This window comes from Cyrtonyx montezumae, unplaced genomic scaffold (assembly GCF_038088225.1).
Source record: "Cyrtonyx montezumae isolate F1298 unplaced genomic scaffold, pur_monq_1.0 scaffold_17, whole genome shotgun sequence".
In the NCBI taxonomy this organism is placed as follows: domain Eukaryota; kingdom Metazoa; phylum Chordata; class Aves; order Galliformes; family Odontophoridae; genus Cyrtonyx; species Cyrtonyx montezumae.
Genome location: NW_027071903.1, coordinates 12,817,527 through 12,836,264, shown reverse-complemented (window position 1 = coordinate 12,836,264; position 18,738 = coordinate 12,817,527). Strand labels below are relative to the sequence as shown.

At 46.3% G+C, this 18,738-nt stretch overlaps 1 long non-coding RNA gene across 2 annotated transcripts; it reads left to right on the top strand.

Moving 5' to 3' along the window:
• The first annotated feature begins 1,180 nt into the window (after positions 1–1,180).
• On the top strand, positions 1,181–11,386 carry LOC136047200 (uncharacterized). 2 transcript variants are annotated; one of them, XR_010622061.1, is made up of 5 exons: positions 1,181–1,240; positions 4,999–5,109; positions 5,813–5,984; positions 10,104–10,250; positions 11,312–11,386. It is a non-coding gene; the product is annotated as an uncharacterized LOC136047200 (long non-coding RNA). The 2 variants fall into 2 exon arrangements; XR_010622060.1 differs by lacking the exon at positions 1,181–1,240 and having other exon boundaries at positions 4,988–5,109.
• The last annotated feature ends 7,352 nt before the right edge of the window (positions 11,387–18,738 follow it).

The window sequence follows — 18,738 nt, the reverse complement described above, 5'->3', positions numbered from 1 at the left end:
GGCTGGCCGCCCTCGCCAGCCGGGCAGCGGCACCGCTCCGCGCCCCGCGCCGGGCACCGCTTCCCGCTCGCTCTGCCCCCGCTCTGTGCTGCGTTCCCCTGTCTGTCTCTGCCCCTCGCACCGAAGTGGGGGGGGGGGGATTGGGGGGGGAGAAGAAGAGGGGGGGGTCTTCTTTTTTTTTTTTTTTTCCCCTCCCTCCCCCTTCCTCCTCGCTCTCGCTTTCCGCAGGGTCCTGCCAAGATGCTAAGTTGGAAATCGCAGCTCCTGACGCCTTCTGCGCGGCCCGGCGAGGCTCCTCCTTCGCGGGGTGTTGTCAGGAGGCCGGGCCGGGCCCGGGCCCGCGGCGGGGCCCAACCAGCGCCGGGGCTCCGCGCTCCCGCCCTCCCCGCACCGAGCGCGAGCTCGCGGGCAGCGCGGGGCCGTGCGGGAGCGGCCGTTCAACTTTCGGCGCGTGCCGAGCGGCGGGGCGGGCGCGGTACGAGCGGAGCGGAGCGGCGGTAGATGTATTGCGCTCCCGGCTCCCTCCCCTCCCGCCCCTCCCTCTGCCGAAGGTGGGACGGGCGCGCAGCGCGGTGCTCCCCGCACTCCGACAGTGGAGCCGCGTCGTCGGGTGCTGTCGGGGCGGGGGGGCCGCAGCCCTCGCGGGGAATGGGGGGCGGATCGGGGCCGTACGGGCAGCTCCGAGTCCCCGCCGATCGGCGGCTGCGATCCGATCGCCCGGATCTGTTTAGCGCCGGGTTACTCTCCTGGCTGGTTGCTTTCCCGGACCCCGGCCGGGGGAAACTCGTTACACCGGTGTTCGTCTTGAGCCCCTCGGCCCTGCTGCCGGCTCGGGGCAGTGTTTGACATGCTGGGCCGGGCTAGGGGATCCGGCCACCTCCCCGCAGCCGAACGGCAGCGCCTGCCCGGGAGGGACCCGCGCCGCGTTCGGGTTTCGAACCCGGGCCTCTGGGATGATCCCGAAGCACCGGGAGCCGCTGCGGGCGCGGCCCGCACTACACTTCCCGGCGGCCCCTGCTGCCGCCAGGCCCGCCCCCGCCCCTCCCGCCATCCGATTGGCTGTCGCTCCACGGCCGGCCGGCCCTTCCCTCCTCCCATTGGCCGGCGGAGCCGTCGCTCCGCGCGGGGCAGAACGGGGCGGGGGAGCGGCGGGGCGCTGGCTGCACGCGGGAGCTCGGAGCTGACGGGGCGGCGCGCGGAGGCGCTGCGGGCCGGGCCGGGCACGTCCTGCCCGCGGCAGGTGAGGAGCGGAGCGGGACGCGACGCGACGGCGGTGACGGCGCCTCCGCTGCCCCGGCGCTCGGGGCGCCCTCTGCCGGCGAGGCGGCTCCGCGGGACCTCGGGCCCGGCGCTGAGCGGAGGCGGTAATGCCGCGTGGCGTGGAGCCGAGGGCCGGCGTCGGTCGGGACCCGGAGCGCTCCGTTCGCGGCGGTTCTGCGGCCGTCGCTGCGCTCCGTGTCGGAGAGACGTGGCTCTCCGTGTCCGCTGTATTCGCGGGCAGGGCGGTGCTGCCGGCGGGGCCGGGCGCTGGGAGCTGCGGCAAGCGGAGCGGAGGAGACGCACCGCGATTTCGTTGCCGTTGTTGTTCTCTTTTTTTGTGTGTGTACGTTTGTTTGTTTTATTCCTGAACGCGCTTAAAAGGCGCTGATGGATAACGCCGTCTTGGCTGAGAGTGCCGGCACAGGTGTGCGTCGTTATCTTAATTAAGATCCAGAGAAAACGTCACCTTTCAGCGTGAGTTATGAAGGGAGATGCACGAGGAGAAGGGGGTGATTTCCCAGCCCCGTTCTGCTGTTTCTCTGTCGCAGCTCCTGACCTATCGTGATACTCGTGCTGAGTGATCTGGTTCCCGGAGGCCGTGGGATGAGCCGTCGCGCCCAAGGCTGCCCCTGTTAGCCACACACGGAGAATCTGGGCAGCAGGGGAGATGGACAGCTAGGAGTGCTTTACTTTAAAAGCACAATACAAGCGACTTGTGCTAGCAACAGAAGAAAACAGATATGTGTATATTTATACGTATGTGTAGCTTTTACAGTACTAAAACTTATTAGCTGCAAAGAGCGGTGGGGGGCTCGTAGCGTTCTGTTAAACCGACACCGAACCCGCTGAGCAGGAGCTGAAACCACGGCCGCAGTGCTCTGGCAGTGAGCTGTGGGCTGCTCTCCTGCAAGCTCTGCTGCGTGTGCTGCCCCAGGTGAGGCGCTGGGAGGTGTGGGGCTGTGCATGCAGTGGGAGTCCTTCACGGCTCTTGGCGTGGGGTGGTTTGGAGGGAGCTGTCCTCTTTTCCCTCCTGTTCTCCCTGTTCATCTCTCCATGTCCCTGCAGTTCTGCTCCCTGCACACTCTGCAGTCAGAGGGACCCATGGGCCCCTGGCGCAGCTTTGCTGTGCTGGCAGTCAGGTACAGGACAGCACAGGCAGACCTCTGCCTTGTTTTCTTCAGTAAACCTTTGCAGGCAAAATCGCTTTTTGTTTGCTTGCTAAAAGCTTGATTACCACTCTTTACCTGTTTTTTATGGCACCAAAAAGCCCGTTTGGTGCGCGCAATATGCTGGCAGCTCAGTGAGCCCAGAACAGCCATATGGGACACACGGCTCCAGCGGTCCCAGCGGTACCATGGGAAAACCCGAGATGATGTTTCTGTTTCCTTGAAGCTTCCTGTAATTAACTTAAACGGTGCGATTTGCTCAAATTTGCTGCCGTGATATGGACTGAGTTAAATGTGTCTTTAAGGTTAATTTTGCTTACAGTTCCGTGGGCATATGTGGAAAACAGACTCTCCTTACGATTGGCTGTAGTGAAGGGGGGGGAGAGAACCTGCTCCTTTATGTCTCACCCAGTTTTCCCTTCCAGCAGCCACCTCTGCTGGCAGCTGCTTCCCAGTGCAGAGGAGCTGCAGGTGAGGGGTGCCTGTGCTCCCTGGGGGTGCCCTTCCCAGTGCAGGGCTGCAGTGGGGATGTGGGGCCGGCACCTGTCCCAGGGCACAGGCTGTGTGCAGGCAGCAGGCTCAGAGTTTGACCAGGCTGGCTTGCACCTTCACCCCGCTCCTGGAGTGTACTTTTTTGCAGTGCAGCGAGGCAGCTTTCCTAACCCTGCAACCAGAGAATTGCTTCTAACAGCTTGAATGTTAACAAAAATCAGAGAGAACAACCTTTCCAGTTTCTTTTCCTTGTATGGATAACGCAGATGATTCTTGAAGCTGTTTTCTGCAGCTTAAATGAACATACACTGCATCTTGCTTTTATTTTTTATTTTCTCTCCCTTCATATAAATCATTGTTTCAAAACACAGAGGCAGTCTGAGCTTCCAGGCTGTGTCCAGGTAAGAGGAGTTAACAGGAGGCGTTTCTCAGCTTTTTCTTTCCATAAGCACAGCTTTTTCAGTGTTTCTCAGCATCTCTGTCACATATCAAGAACTGAGTGTTTACTTCTGAAACATTGTGTGCTGGCATCCATGAAACTTTTCATGCCCTTCACGTTTGATTTTGTACAGAATAAAGCGCGGCGTGGTTTTTAGGTCTTATGTTTTCAATTAAGCTGCGTTAGGTAACTGAGCTCTTCTTTCATATCCCATAACGAAGTATCAACATCCAGATGGCAGAGTGCTGGGGCAGCATAGCTATGGCTGCTACTGTAAAGCTCAGAGCTCGCGCTGTAGCCAGCACGATAAATAACGCTGAGGTTGTGACTCTTGGCGTATTGGAGCTGCACTAAATAACGCTACAGTGCTGTTTATTACTGGTTTCATTGGATAATATGCAGCTATAAAACCCGCTTGAAGCTTTTATTAAGAATACTCTGTCATTATAAAAAGATGCCTACAACTTCTTTATGATATGAACGGTGCTGGAATTGCTGAGTGCTGCCGGGGTGGAGCGCAGCCTGTCCGAGCTCCGCGATGAGCGGATGTCTCTCGGGAAGGAGACAGCTCTGTGCAGCCTGGGTTTGAAAAGATGCTTTTAAGGCACTTCTGTCCTGCTTGCTCTTTGCTTTCTCTTAGTTTATTTCAGTATTTAATTTCTTGCTTCGGTTAAACTTCAGCTGATATCCTCTGTGCTATCGAGTCCCATGGTAAAACTGACCCCAGGGAAACCCATGCGGTTATTTGAGAGGCTGCAGGACAGCTGAGGAGCTTGGGGTGGACTGAGAAGGTGACAGGGGAGACTTGGTAGCAGGAGAGGATCAGGGAGTCTGGAATCCCGGCGTGTTTCCTCGTTCAGCCTCGTTCACACCGTGGCTGGGACGTGTTTGTGTAACCTCTGTGCCTCAGTTTGCCTGCCTGGAACCCTTTGCATTTCTTGGAAATACTCGGATTTAAGTTGCTGTCCATACACACATCACTTATTAGACTGTTGTGTTTTCAAGCAAAAGCGAATTATTTATGCTATTGCTGATTTAATAATTAAATGCCATTAAATTTCCATATTCCCCAGACCTTTAAATGTATGGCTTTATCCCATGGGATGTGGTAATAGGGTGGTGTATGTGGGATTTAACACACGTGTTGGTTCAGGGGATGAAGAAACCCCTGTGTTGCTCAGCCCTTTATCCCTGGCTGTAAGGGAGCTCTGTCCCAGTTAGTGATCTTTTCTTTATTCCATTCTTTTTATTCCCTTTCCCTGTTCTCCCTCTGCCCGTGCAGAGCATAGCCAAGGGGGGAAGCAGAGTGTTCTGTGGTGGGGAGAACAAATCCAGCACACCTGAATACAGGAGGAGACTTGAAGCAAGCCAAAATACACTTGGGCTTGCAGCAATTTTTAGCCATGTTAAGTCCTATTCAGAGCTAATCATAAGTGCTTTGTTTTGTGTACGGAGTGATTCATTAAGTAAAGCATGGCAGTAGTGGCACTGTCCTTTGTGCCACTGGGTTCTGCCTCTAACTGGAAGCAGAAAGAATGTTTCCAGTGTTAGTCCTATTTCTTTTAAGACTGTCCTGTGGTGCAGATGGCAAACATTGTCTTAAGTGTGTTTTCTTTTTTTTTCTTTTTTTTTTTTTTCTAGATGAGCTCAGCGAGATCGGTTTAAGCAGTGCTGAAAAGGGGAAGGTCATGGATGGAAGAAGATTCCTTGTTTCAGAGCACCTAAACATGAAGATTTTACAAACATCATTAGGTAGAGAGTGTTGCTAATAGTTTCATTTTGTCAGTAGGACTGCATGCTGGAACTGATGATGCACTGTGGTACTGTTCATGGATCATACAGAGCTGCTTTTAATAAATGAACATACTCTAGTGGCTTAAATAAATAGTATGAGTAAGAACAGTCAATTGGGAAGCTGGGCGCTAGAGGAAGTGCTATTAGCTTATCTTGAAGCCAGCATCATTTCTTTCTGCAGTGCTGTCTGCAGGTTCTTGTACAACTTGAGAATGGCGCAATGAAGAAAAATACCTTTTTATTCAATGAATTATTCTTATTCTTGATCAGAAAGATATATCTATTGTCCTCCGTGGTTCTTAGCTGCTACAATAACTTAATGGTTTGTCCAGCAGAAAATAATGCTTGTAGTGCTGACCTAGGAAATATCCACTTGTCTGTGGTGCTACAGCATGTGCTGCTCTTCCTTCCCAGGGCTCCTTCACTGGGAGCTGTTTGCTGCCTGCTGCAGCGCAGCCCTCTGTGCCCCCTTGCCTCCGAGGATGGAATCTGTGAGTCTTTTCCATCTTGAACTTGTGAGTTCTCCCTCGTGAGCCCAATGAGTCTCAAATATTGCATGAAAAGATTTGGCAGTGTTTTCTAGGAGATGTGACTGACTTAATTAATATTTAGGTGCCTTATGGTGATGGGACAGAGTCATTGCATTCTTTTTTGCAAATAGGAGAGCTGGCATTCAGGAGGAGTGGATCTCGTCTGTCTGCTGTGATTCTTGACCCACCTAATTGGCTAATGGCCATGAGCAATAACAGTGTGGCTCAGGGGAGCGGCGCCGCGGAGAGATGCAGCAGCTCGAGGCGGAGAAGCACCGCGCCATACCCAGCTCGTTGCACATGGTAAGCAGAGTCTCACTCTGCTCTGGTGGCCAGTGAGGAGATTTAGAAGGGCTGCTGGTGCTGAGGCTGTCTCTGTCGGATAGCTTCATTTGAGATTTTATCCAGGGAAGCCATGCTGTCCGTAGTGTGGTATTGCAACTCGTTTCTAGGAGCTGCTCTTTCTTTATTTTTTATTTCTTTTCCCCACCTATAGAGGCCCTTTCCCCAGGAGAAGTTGATTGACTTCTCAGCTGGTGTGTGCAGTTTTCTTGCACTTGGTTAGCAGTAGTTAACAGTAGTGTTTTCTTTTGGCCTGAGACTTTAGTTTCTTTTTTAATAGTTTATTTTGCTCAGAAGAGAGTCTCTCTAGCTTGCTACAAACAACATTGATTTCGATGTGTATCAATAAAGAGTTAGTCTTAGAGATGCGTTTTCCATGTAGAAGATAAAGACTTAAAACCTACATGAAAGGAATGCCTATCTTGGAGAGGTTTGCTTGGATGTAAAATATGCCCTATTCTTTCATAGTTTGAAAGGACTCTAAAGAATATATTTTTTCTTTGCAAGGAAAGAGAAAATAATTCCATCTTTTGATTGCATTTTTTTCCTTAGTCTTACAGTTACAGGATAAATACTCAGAAATACGAGTTGGTATGGTTAATGTGATAAGTGAATGTGTGATAGCCAGCTCTGCACATGAAAGATTAAGAGCTCAAATTATAGGCTCTAAAGTGAAGTACTCCATGAGCATTCGGGAGTGGTGTTTGTGCAGGGAACACAAGGCCTCGGCCCACGGTTGCAGTTGAACAACAGCAGTTGCATCCTGTCTGCTGCTTTTTTATCTTCACCGATCTGCAGAGATGTCTCGTGCACAGCAGTGTCATGGTGAGTGTGCAGCCCGGGCCGAGGTGGGGGCTGAACAAGGAAATGATTTTGGTAGTGGTGTCCTATAAAAACAGATTGACCATACAGAAATGATTCACGTTTACAAAGAGCGGTTTATAGTCCTCTGACCGCGCTGTAGTTAATTCTTTATGTATAAATTGATCCTTTATACAAATGGAATTCCATACACAACAGTTAATCTCTTGGAGTGCGAGTTGAAAATATACCATCAATTAATTTTTGTAGGTTATGACTCTCCCCCCTCCACCCTCCCAACCCCTTCCTGCCCGTGTTCTGCAGTGGTTACCTACGCTGAAGTTGAGTTGGTGTGTGCTTAATGAAAATTAGATGTGAAATGTGATATGGAGAGGACAAAGAAGCATTGAAGTCCTTATTGGTCTTTAAAAGACAAAGGTACTCCAGACAATTTCCCTTTCTCAATCTCTTGAGAATTTGATGTGTAATTCTGTTAGGAGCAATTTGGAATGAAGGAAGTGGAAATATTTTTAGAAGCAGCGATGGAACCAGATATCATTGCACGCCTTTTGTGAAGCCTACTATTGTTTTAAAACACTTTGCATTTCGAGAGGCTAATTTATAGATAATCTCCCATTGAGAAAGAAAAGCGTTATAGAGCTTTTGTGGAGAGTCAAGCCTAGCTGTTACTTCTGTGTTATTTGCTAATGCTGCAACCACTTAAATAAAATGTTTGTTTGCATAACAGCATTTGCCCTCCTCTTCGTTGGGGCTCTGTCCAGCTGGATGTTACCAGTGGCAGTTGCAGGGGCTGCTAAGTGTTTAAATGATGACACCATTATGTGAAGTGATTTTGTAATTCTTGGCTGGAATCTCTCATTTCATCTGCTCTCATCTCCTTCGAATCATACTCTCTGGCTGCAGAGATTATGATTGATTTGTTTGTGACAGATTGCAGGAAACAGTCATTGATTTTTCAATATTTTACCTTAAAATTATTTACAGTTGTAACCAAGGGGAGGTATTTCCATGGGCTGTCAGCCCCTGAAAGACTGGGATAATATTCCCTGCTCCCTGACAAGACAAATTACCCGTAATGAGTGCAGTAGCTGAAGGGTATACTTTTATTTTAAAATATGTCAATAACCCCAGTGACTAAACGAATATTGATTCAGCATAATGAAGCCTGAGTAATGTGAAAATGAGCTCTTCAAGGAGCATGGTAAAGACTTTCTTTTTAGCTTGTAGCAAGAAGCTTTTCATTCTTTACTGTTAGGTAGTGCAGTTGTGCAGCTTTAAACAAGTCGTACTTAAACAGTAGCCATGTGCAGCATAAAGAACGTAGCTGCTGGTTTGCTGGTTCTTCTTTGGTTGCTTATTTTCTTCAAGTTCCTTCTTCTGTTCAGTTCAGCAGATCAGATGATTAAAGAGCAAAATGCAAGATATCCAGGGCAGAGATAGAATTACTGCTGGTGTTAATGTCTTTAGCAGTAATATTCTTCAGCTGGCCTAATGGCATTTTTAAAGTGGATTCCGCATATATGAGCATGGAAATGCATCTAAATAAACTGTAGATTTAATTTCACATTATTGACTTCTTGGACGCATTGATGTTTGTTCTATATGATCTGTCTAATATTCTTGTCCTTTAACAATTTAGAATAGCTGGTTTATGAGAACCTAGATATACAGTGTTATAAAACTTAGTTACCGTAGTGCACATTTTTCTTTCTGGTGCCTTGTAACACCACGTGTTCCTTACAGAATGAGAATCCTCAAGCAGTAATTCATTTATATTACAGTAATTTATGCAGTGCCATAGGTGTGGTGTGGCAAAGCATCTAATAGATTAATACGAATGTATTGTTCAGGGTAAGGATTAGATTAAAGGCCACGTTGGGGGGCGATTTTCTTAATGTTAAAAATATTGAATGCTAAAAGAAGCTATCGTAGGAAAGGATCAATTTGTATTTGAGAGCGTTCCCAACGTTGGGAAGGAAGGCCCTGCAAAAACACTCGGCGTAAGTAGCCATGTAACCACAGCAGACTTGCACCTAGCCACGTGTTTGGGCACCGAAGTGATGTTTCTTATTTTCTGAGGAGCGACTTTAATTGCATCCAAGTAGCTCGTGAAAATCTTCAGAAGAGTGTCTTCCCACAAACAGGATTTTTGCAAATGTCATCTCTAGCACTGCTAGGAAGTTATTTCCGAAGGCACCTGAGAACCTGTGGCATTGTGAATTAAATGCCAACCTCGGAATCTGAGAGATGTTAGTGGGTTTTTTTTTTTGCTGTTGTTGTTGTTTTTTAATAATTAGTTAATTTGCAGAAGGATGTTTAATGTGAGAGGAGTTGTGCGTAACACCAGGGGTTTGCAGAATACTGGTGAGTCGTTGATGATCACAGCTTCAGTGGGGGCTTCTGCAGGCTGGAGTTCAACTGGAAACATTACCCTGGTCAGTAGTGTTTTAGCCATCCCAGATTGTCTGACTGTCCTTTGTATTTATGTTCCTTTTGTTTTTTCTGGCTAGCAGCAGGAGGTGGGGAGGGAAGGCCTTCTGTGGGTAGTTTTCCCACAGTAGCGAGGAAGAGGGAGACAGATCGGGGCTGGGTGCCAGATCTATTGCAGACCGAAGGGCAAATAAATGTTTGTTTTAACCACGTCTGCTTTTCCTGGATAACACTGCATGAGCTCAGTGATACCAAACTGAACAAAAGCAGATACCGCTGGAGGTCCTGCTGAACCAAAGTGGGCTTTTCTTGAATGTCTCTGCCTTGTTTCAGTTGCAAGCCAGGTAGCTCGTTCTGCTGCCTTTCCCCGGGACGTGTTTGCTTGCTAAATACCTGCCTGCATGGCATTCCGGTTCAGGCCTGAACAACATACTTGGCACTAAGGCCAAACAGTGCGTTCTTGGCTGCGGGGAGCTGACAAATGGCTTGTGAGCTCTGCAGGTGATACCGGAGATTTCTGGTGATGGGAACTTGGAAGCTCTTACATTTCTTCGTGTCTCCTTTTAGCATTAGAACTGCTGCAACCATCAGGCTGCTTTCAGGCGACTCAGAAAACAAACCAAAACCCCCAAATCTCAAATGCTCGCTGGTAGCATTTGGATTCTCCTACCAGCAGCACGTAGGCACAGCTAGTTGAAATCTATTCCTTGTGCCCTGAACTACACATATTGAAATTGCTGTTTCTTTTTATAATTAACACACAGTTTTTCATTAAAAATAATGACATGCATGTAGAATATTAACTTATATATATATATTTTTTTTTAGAAAGACCACATGATGTACTGAAAGCCCTCACTTGGTATGGTGGTCTGTGGTGTATGTCAGAAAGAGAACCATACGAATCTATGAGGAGGACCCACAGTGCTTTGAGGGATGCAACCAAACTGCTGCGGTTAAAAATGAATGGCTGAGGTAATGTGTGAGCATTGAAATCTGTATTTAGAATTATGGAAACAAGTCGAGAAACAAGAGGTGAGCTGATTGTTGGCTATTTTCAGTGCTGGGGAAAGAGGTATTATGGTTTCCTTTTTTTTTTTTTTTTTAAGGAAGCTCCCATGTCTTTGCTTTGTTTTGCTAACTTATCTTCTAGTATGAAATGTCATTCCCAAAATGAGGTAATGTCCTTGGGTTGGTGGCAACAGCTGGAGTTGCAGAATTCATAAATAATTCAAGGAGGGATAAAGGGTAGGGGGTTTTGTCATTTGAATCTTTATTACGTGCACACACTTCATTTTAGATACGGCATCATTTGAATTCACTCAATATGATGATTGCACCGACCTGTCATATTTATTTGATGTCCCTTCGAAGGACCATATGCTCTGTCCTTACAATGCTCGGCATGAAAAACGAAGCGAGTTGCTGTCCAAAGAGCAGCGAGATTGCTGCTTCGTGTCATCACATCAGCAGATGCACTGCTGCAGGGCAGTAGGAGGAAGTGCTGTCGTTACGTCAGTGCAGTGATACACGGTAGCACAGTATGGAGAGAAAAGGGTGGGAAAAGGCAGGAACTATTTGTGTGAAGATGTTCCTTGGCGTGAAGAACGCAGCTGCCTCTGAAGGCCCGTTGGTGCATGTGGGGGGCAGAAAGCACAGAACCCACTAGAGATCTGCTGTGGAGTTCAGAAATCTGGAGGCACTGTGGGAATCCAACTACTGTGCTGGAAGCCCTAAGTAATGAACTGCGTGGTGATGAGTATCGTGTGATGGCTGCTGGCTGGCACACCGGCTGGTGTTGGCAATTCTGAGTCGTAGAGAATGGGACCGTGTGCACGTTACCTTAGAATATGCTGTTAAGAGGCAGAGTTTTTATGGAGTGGGGTGTAATTGCAGCAGAGAACAGTGATCTGTGTGAAATAGTTTGTCTGTTGTGCTCATGTCACTGGCAGAGGGAAGCTAATTGTGAGCTAGTGGGATGCAGTAACTAGAAGCTGTGAATGGGAATGCTAACTGTATGTAAAATTGTTTTCTAGATCCTGCCATCGATGACCAAACGTCCCTGAAATCTTCTTATCAGTTACTGCCAAGATGAGAGGGATAGCAGGAAGGAGGAGTATGTAAGTGGTTCTCATGACAGTTAATTTCATCTTTTAATCAAATGACAGGTTGTTGTTTTTCTTCCTCAGAACCCGATGGTTGTGACAAGATGCTGTTGGAAGTTACCTTTGTAAAAGGAAACTGACAAATTTTAGGATACAAAGAGTTATTGTATCTCTCCATACAATGTTGTCATTATGGTAAACTGCTGGAAGGTCTTTATTTCTGAACTAATTTAACTCGCATACCTCACTCCATTATTTGGAAATCTGTTGAATGCCATGTGAGAAGTTTTCTTGCCAGAGTTCCTTTTCTTTTTTTCCCCCCCAATGAAACAGTTCTTCTTCCAGCACTCAATTTGTTATTGTCTAATTACTGTTGCCCTAGCCTCCTGCAAAGTGTTTCTTTTTAGTAATTCTTAAACAAATAAGAAATGAAATAGTCTTTGTCCTGTCCTATTTTGATCAGCATATTTTACCTCTCTGTAAAACCTTTAGTTTTCAAGATGAATGGATTACCAAGAAAAGTGCTTTACTTCCTTTGCTTTTTCTTCCCCCCAATAGCCAGTGTCTTGTGCAATGATCTTAAGAATATTTTGTGAACAATTATTGGGAGGGGAGATAAGCTGTTGGGAACGGCATGTTGTGCCAAATTGAGAATTAGTAACTCTTACTTTCTGTGTGCAGTCTTTTCAACTGTAACTCAGTGTATTGCATCTGGCTTATACTTTGACTCTAGTGGAACTCGTGTCTTTGGAGTTGCATTTTAGAGTAATCTCAGACTTATGTGTGTTGTGGTTGTTGTTTTTCTGCACTAACCTGCTTTAAACCACGGGGATTGCCTTCAGAGAAGGTGAGAGATACAGCCTCCTTTGTCAGCAGTTGTGCTGGTTAAAAAGGAGGCTTCATGCACGCTTGCTTTGCTCTCTCTTCTGCAGGTTGTTATTGCTCCCACTATGCAAGGAAGTTGAACTGTTTTCCCGAGCTTGCACAGAATGAATTCAGCTCAAGCTGATCAGGTTATCACATGCTGGTTACTGCTGACCCAGTGATCTGATGGAAGAGCAGGAAGCACACAGACCGGCTGCATCAACAGCCTGCCTGGGAGGGGTGTCACCTCCCAGTGGGAAGTGGAGGAGCTCGTGGTGGTTTGGTGTTTTCAGCAGGTGCAGTTGCATCTCTAAGGTAAAAGTTTGACCTGTTGGAAAGCTGTGAAGTTCTGTTATGTGTAATCTTTGTGTTTCGGGGCTGTACTGGATAATGTAGAGTAAATCTTTGCTCTGTGTGTACTCTCCGATGTGAGTGGAAGGAAGTAGTGCGAGTGTGTGTAGCTGACAGAGGATGGTGATTTCAGGGAAGTCCTCTTTGATAAAGGTGCTCGAATACTGCACGTGTTTCCATATCTAGCAAACACACTGTTGTGTGAACACGCTCATCAGAGAGGCTGCCTCAACCACTACATGCCTTGGAAGAAGGTTTTTGACACTTGTCCTGACCAGCTTTTAGAGAACAGGGGAGAGCTGCTGCCTCTGCAGCAGGGCCTGGCTGCTTACCCACTGCTGCTGGTCTGCCTGACTGCTGCAGTAAGACATGTAAGCTCTCAGTGTTCCCCATGCTAATATGGATGATCTTTGGTACTGGTATTCTGGGTAAAACCAGCACACGTTTCTTCAAACCTGTCCCTTTTTGCATGAAGACTGCGGATTGTAGGTGCTGTCCCAATAACAGGATTTGGGCAGACAATGAACAAGAGGCTTTCTGAGCAGTCAGAAACCTGAGAGCAGCAACTCTGCTCGTGTCTCCTCTTGGGGCACTGCTAGATGAAAAGAATTCAGTTCAGGACCGAAAGAGGTCCTTTCAGCTCAGAAAGGACCGAGCTTCTACCTCAGCTGGTGCTGCATTCGATACCTTTTAATTGGTTCTGAGCAAAAGAATGAGGCAGTATGCACTAGCCTCTCTCACGTGCCATACGTAAGGAAGGAAAATAATGTATGACATCTGGAGAAGAACTTGGTGCACTGTGGCACTGCATTGCAGGAGAGAACAGCTTCCCCTGGCTGGTGTGACCTCAGCAGCACTGCTGTACCACGGTACCTTCAGACCAAAGCTCTTCCCTGGTCTCGTGTCGGCCTCAAAAGTAGCAGCATGAGGAGATGAGACTTGGGCATTCTTAGGACTAAGGCAGATAATCCCAGACTGGAACTTCACATAAACTTAGAGCAGCTAGTATTTTAAAATTGTATTTATGAAAAGAAATAATAGATGTGATGTGACTGTGTGAGACCTATTGCTTTCCTGCCAAGTTTTCAGTTAATGTGGCTGTGTACTGCTACACACTGAGGAAAGAGTCACGCTCATCTATCAGACTGTTTTTTAATCGTGTTAGGCTCTCCATGCTCAGTGCGTGTATAGCTCAAGGAGGCAAACCACATCATTTCCAAAATCCTCAGTTTGCCACCAATCCAGCCTCTAAGGTGAAGGTGAGGGCAGCTCCAGGCACAGGAGCTGAGTGCTGTGATGGCAGCCTGAGGTCAGGCCCCTGCTGAGCTCCTGGCATCTGTGCTGTGCTCAGAAGTGAAGCACCGTGTCCCAAGGACTGCTGAGACATCTCCCGTGGCTGCTGAGGGCTGAGCCCACAGAGCTCCTTCAGACAGCCTGGAATCCTCACATCTTAATGTGGGCTGTTGTCACACCCATGTTAAAATACTTAATGAAATGCTTGTGATTTTCTAACCACCCTTTTTGTCTACTTGAGTGTTAATACCATATAGTTATACGTAATTAAGCCAGTACTGCAAAATAACATCTGTCTTATGTAGAGCACTGCCGTGGCTACATTATGCCAGTGAGTAAAATTTTATGTCCAAGCACTTAAAATGATCAAGTACCATAGTTAAGACTCTCATATTGTTTATGTAGCACTAAAAAGAAAACAAAATACAATTTCAGATATATATATTTTTTTTTCCTTATAAATACTCCAAATAATAGGTTGGTTTCAACTAGACTTTCTGGCTCTTCAGTGGTTGCTGCATTCTGTATAAATATATCAGGATCCTGGGCATTTCATGATTTATTTTTATTATTTATTTTTATTATTGCAAACACATGATTTCTCTGTATGTTGGCCACAGATACGTTGGACAAAACAGAGTTTACCTTCTTAAATAGTATTGTGCTTTTACTTTCAAACTCCTTTAACTCTAGTTCAATCTTGGTTGAATAAAATGCATTCCTGAGAACAATCTGTACAACTGTAATATGGCAGTTGATTTTATGTGACTGTTTTCATATTCCAGACATAGCAGAACATTTTGAGGCAATGTGTTTTGATGGGATATGGAGACAAAGATCAGTTCATGGAAAAGACTAAGGTGCAAACTTTTAATAAGAGTAATGAGTAATTAGAAATAATTAGAAAAGGAATGGTAGACTTTGTAGCATTTTAGGTTTCTGAAGGTGTGTGCAGTGTTTGTGTAGATTAATATGCTTGATCAAAGGCTGAGTGGGGTGGAATAATTCCTTGCAGCTTCTGTGGCTTTTGTTACTCCTGGGGTCAGACTGAGTCCCCTGAGCTGTGCTTTTGGCTTAGGGGAGAGGGAGGTACCTCAGTGTCACGATAGCTGGGGCATGGTGGCTCCCACTGAACTGCTATTCACATCTTCTGAAATCCTTCTTTGTTTTTTTTTTACTAACAACAGCAAGAACATTTGGGACAAATGGAACGAAACCCTGATTGGGCAAGTCTTCTCTCTTCCACAACCACACCTTTCTCAAAAATGCTATTTTATGTCGCCGCACTTGGTTCCAAGCAGTGTGATGTCTCATTGGCTTTAGGTGGGTTCGTTTGCTCCATCCATCCACTCCCAGCACAAATTAATCAAACAGCGCATTAATTTGTTTCAGAGCGACTGTCTTTTGTATACTGCCACAAAACGTAATGTCTCCTTGTTGCTAGAAATAATTATTAGGTTTAAAATAATCTGACGGCGTCCTGCTGTGTATAAATTAGGTTTGTTCTCTGCTGAGATGAGTTAGCTGGCACCCATTCACTACACATCACAACAAACAACGACCGCAAGTCGATCGCATCCGGTTCTCTGCCTTCTTTTCCTTTTAAGGAGCTTTTTGTTGCTGTGCTGTCACCCAGGCTGAAATAAACGTGTGCAAGTCCTGCGATTCAAAGCTCGCGGCAGCACGGGGAGATGGTACCGGTTCTTCAGCAGCAGGCTGAGGGCGCAGGCACTGCAGAAGGGAAGCAGTTGTTTGCACTCTGATTTTTGAATCTTGTGCAACTTTGGTTTTGGCCAACCTGGGTATCTTCTGCTCTCAGGCAAGCAGTGTGATATCGGTGAGGCCCAAAATGCCAGGTATGGTTAGCTCATGTGCTCAGAGGGGCGTTGCTGTGCTTTGACGTGTATGTGCACGCCTGCCTTCATGCAGAAGAACGTATCCGACGTGGGAAGAATGCTGTGTGAGTCGGAAAAAGTTAGACACGTTATTTAAAGTTGCACGTTAGTGTTTGAGATTTCAAAAAAGACCGCCAAGTTTTTATTTCCATGTTTATGAGTGATTAGGGTTAGAGTTTTAAAAGCTTAGTGCCGACTACAAGTGCTTTGTAGTCAGTCACTGGGAATTATAGGCTTGGCATAATTCACGTTTCTATTCTTTAGTATATCCATTATTGTCAGATGCTGAGCAGTCATTGCATACAGATGACTGATTTTTTTATTTTATTTTATTTTACAATTTTACACGTGTGGAAAAATACTTTGTTGAAGCAGCTCCTGGGTGAATGGGGTAATTAAAGGACTGCGCTGCTTTTATTGGAGTTGACACGTGCTGCACGTCCTTTAAAACCCAGTATGTGAGCAGAATGCTGCCAGGATTCATTGCCAGTCAGACAACCAGAGATACTTTTAGTAGGAGTAAAGATAACTTCAATTTTAACACGGTTAAATAAAACTGTCTTTAGGAAGAGACCTGTTACAGCGATGCATTGCTCGCACCCTTGGTTCTTTTCTGTATCTATGCATTTCATAGACACACCTGCACACAAATGCAGGAGTCCTGAGCACTTCTATTTGATTAGTTGTATGTTCTGGTTTTGTTTATCTGGAGGAAAAAAAGAGTGTCGTAATGCTGATTGAGGATCTTAGTTTGCTTGCTGCCAGAGGAATCCTGCAGTTGGTTTCTTTATTTAAACTGAAATGCAATCCTGCTCAGTTTGACTTGCAGCTCTTGGTGTCTGAGAACTTGGTGTAGCAAGGGAAGAATCTCATGTAACATGAACTGGAGACTCGGTTTTGTTCTAAATGGTATGATGAGTGCAATGTTCTGCATGCATAATGCCTTACAAGTGGTGAAAAAGTCAGCTCATAACTGCACCATGCAGTGACCAAGTGCATTACACATGGAAGTCCTCAAAATGGCCATTGAGCCGGTGTGATTTGCAGTGATGCGATGTTTCCTTCCCTTCTCTTTCTTTTTCCGCATGTTGGAACAATCCTAAGTCCATTGGAGAACACTCAGCCTTCCTTTCCCGTGAACAGCTCATGTCTTAAAAGTGTCTTTAACATTCCTTTTTTAAAGCTACAAATATGTGCTTAAGGCAGAGTTCACAGCCACGCAGCTCTCAAGATGGAGCCATTTCTTAGCTCACTTTGCATGTGTTTTATTTACATAGCTCGTGGTGTGGAGGACCCTGCCAAGTACACTCAGCTCCTCTGGGCTGTGGTGAGGAGTGGATGACCAGCACTGCACACAGCTAAGCACACAGCCTTATCAGCAAGCATGCTTAAGGTAGGTACAGCTGCAGAGTGCTTTCCTGAAAGAGAAAAGTGGAAAATATCAGACCAGGTTCTGCTGTGACTCCTTAGAGCAGGCCCAACGCCGGGCTGACACTATCAGCAGCAGCCATGCCTCTGCCAGCCCCGTGGTGCCAGGTGGGTGGAAGCTGTGCCTGGGATCAGTGGGAAGGGGCAAGGGCAGCAGGGGAGGCAAGTGCTGCTGCAAACATGCTGTTTCTTGTTTTCTGAATGCTTCCAGGTTACAGTGCAGCCATCTCCATCACCACGCTGAGAGAGAGGAAGTCACGGAGTCCCAGTGTTGACCAGCACAGCGGCTGGAGGTGATTTTTGTGTTTGTTTGTTTTTTTTCCCCTGGTCTTCTTTTAAAATAGTTACAATTAAATCATATGCAGCTTTTGCATGAAAAGCCCAGTTGGTTAATAAGAGGTAAGAAGTGGTTTGGCAGTGTTGAACTCTTAGTAGCATCGTGTATCATCTGTGTTCTGTGTGGTTGCAGAAGCATTGGTCTTACCATGATTTGGCTTAAAACCATCATGCTTTCACTTCTGTATTTTGAGACACTTACACTGTTAATGCCTGAAAAGTGCTTAGAGTTTGTGTGACTTACTATTATTGCACACTATAAAATACAATAAAACATAATATTAAAGTCTGTGCCGGAAGAATATTATTCAGTGGCTATGAATAAAAAATGTGGACAAGTTTTTAAGATCTGGGGTTTTTTTGTTTTGTTTTTGGTTTTTTGTTGTTGTTGTTTTTGTTTTTTTTGTTGTTGTTTTTGCTCATTGTTTACAGGAAGTGTTATAATTATTAGCTTTATTTAATATATATGTGTATAAACAAATGAAAGCAACAGGTTAGTACCCCTAACTGGGATGTGAAAGATGCAGTTGTGTACCGATGTTGTACGTTTCCAGAGCTATGCTGTATAAACTGAAAATGCACACTTTTAGGCTTGAGCATGTTGTCAGCATATGCAGTAAAACCAGTCCTGCAGCTGAACGTGCGGGTGAGAAGCTCTGCATTTTTAGCTGTCTCTGTATTCCAATAAATTCATCTGGCAGGCTGGGCTCTGCGAGCTGAAGGTGAAAAATCAGTTTCTAAACTACTCGCGTGCTGCTTTAACATTGAGAGTCAGTTCCCATGTGCTAAAGTGTAAACTACCAGCTAATCCATAGGAGTTGTACCAGAGAGAGCCATTTAATTAACGCTTTTAATTTCAGATGTGAAAGAAGGTGAAAGCAAGGTCTGGAGAGTGGAGAGAGGCTTTGTTTTTCATAGCTGAAGAGCTGCTGTGCTCTAAGTGTGCTGCTGCTTGCACCCATAGAGCACCTCCTCCCTGCTAATTAAGGAGAACTCTGTCTCTGGAAGTGGCTTTGAGAAGTGTGCTGCGTGGTGCTTGTTTTTTTTTCCCAACAAACCACTACACCATCATCCATAAGGAAACTGTGTCGTGTGTAGCTGTTACACGAGGCTCGTTTGGCAGGCCATAATTTAATAGAACAACAGTGATCAGAGCAGTGTATCAGTTCATTTTCAAAACATTTTATTCCA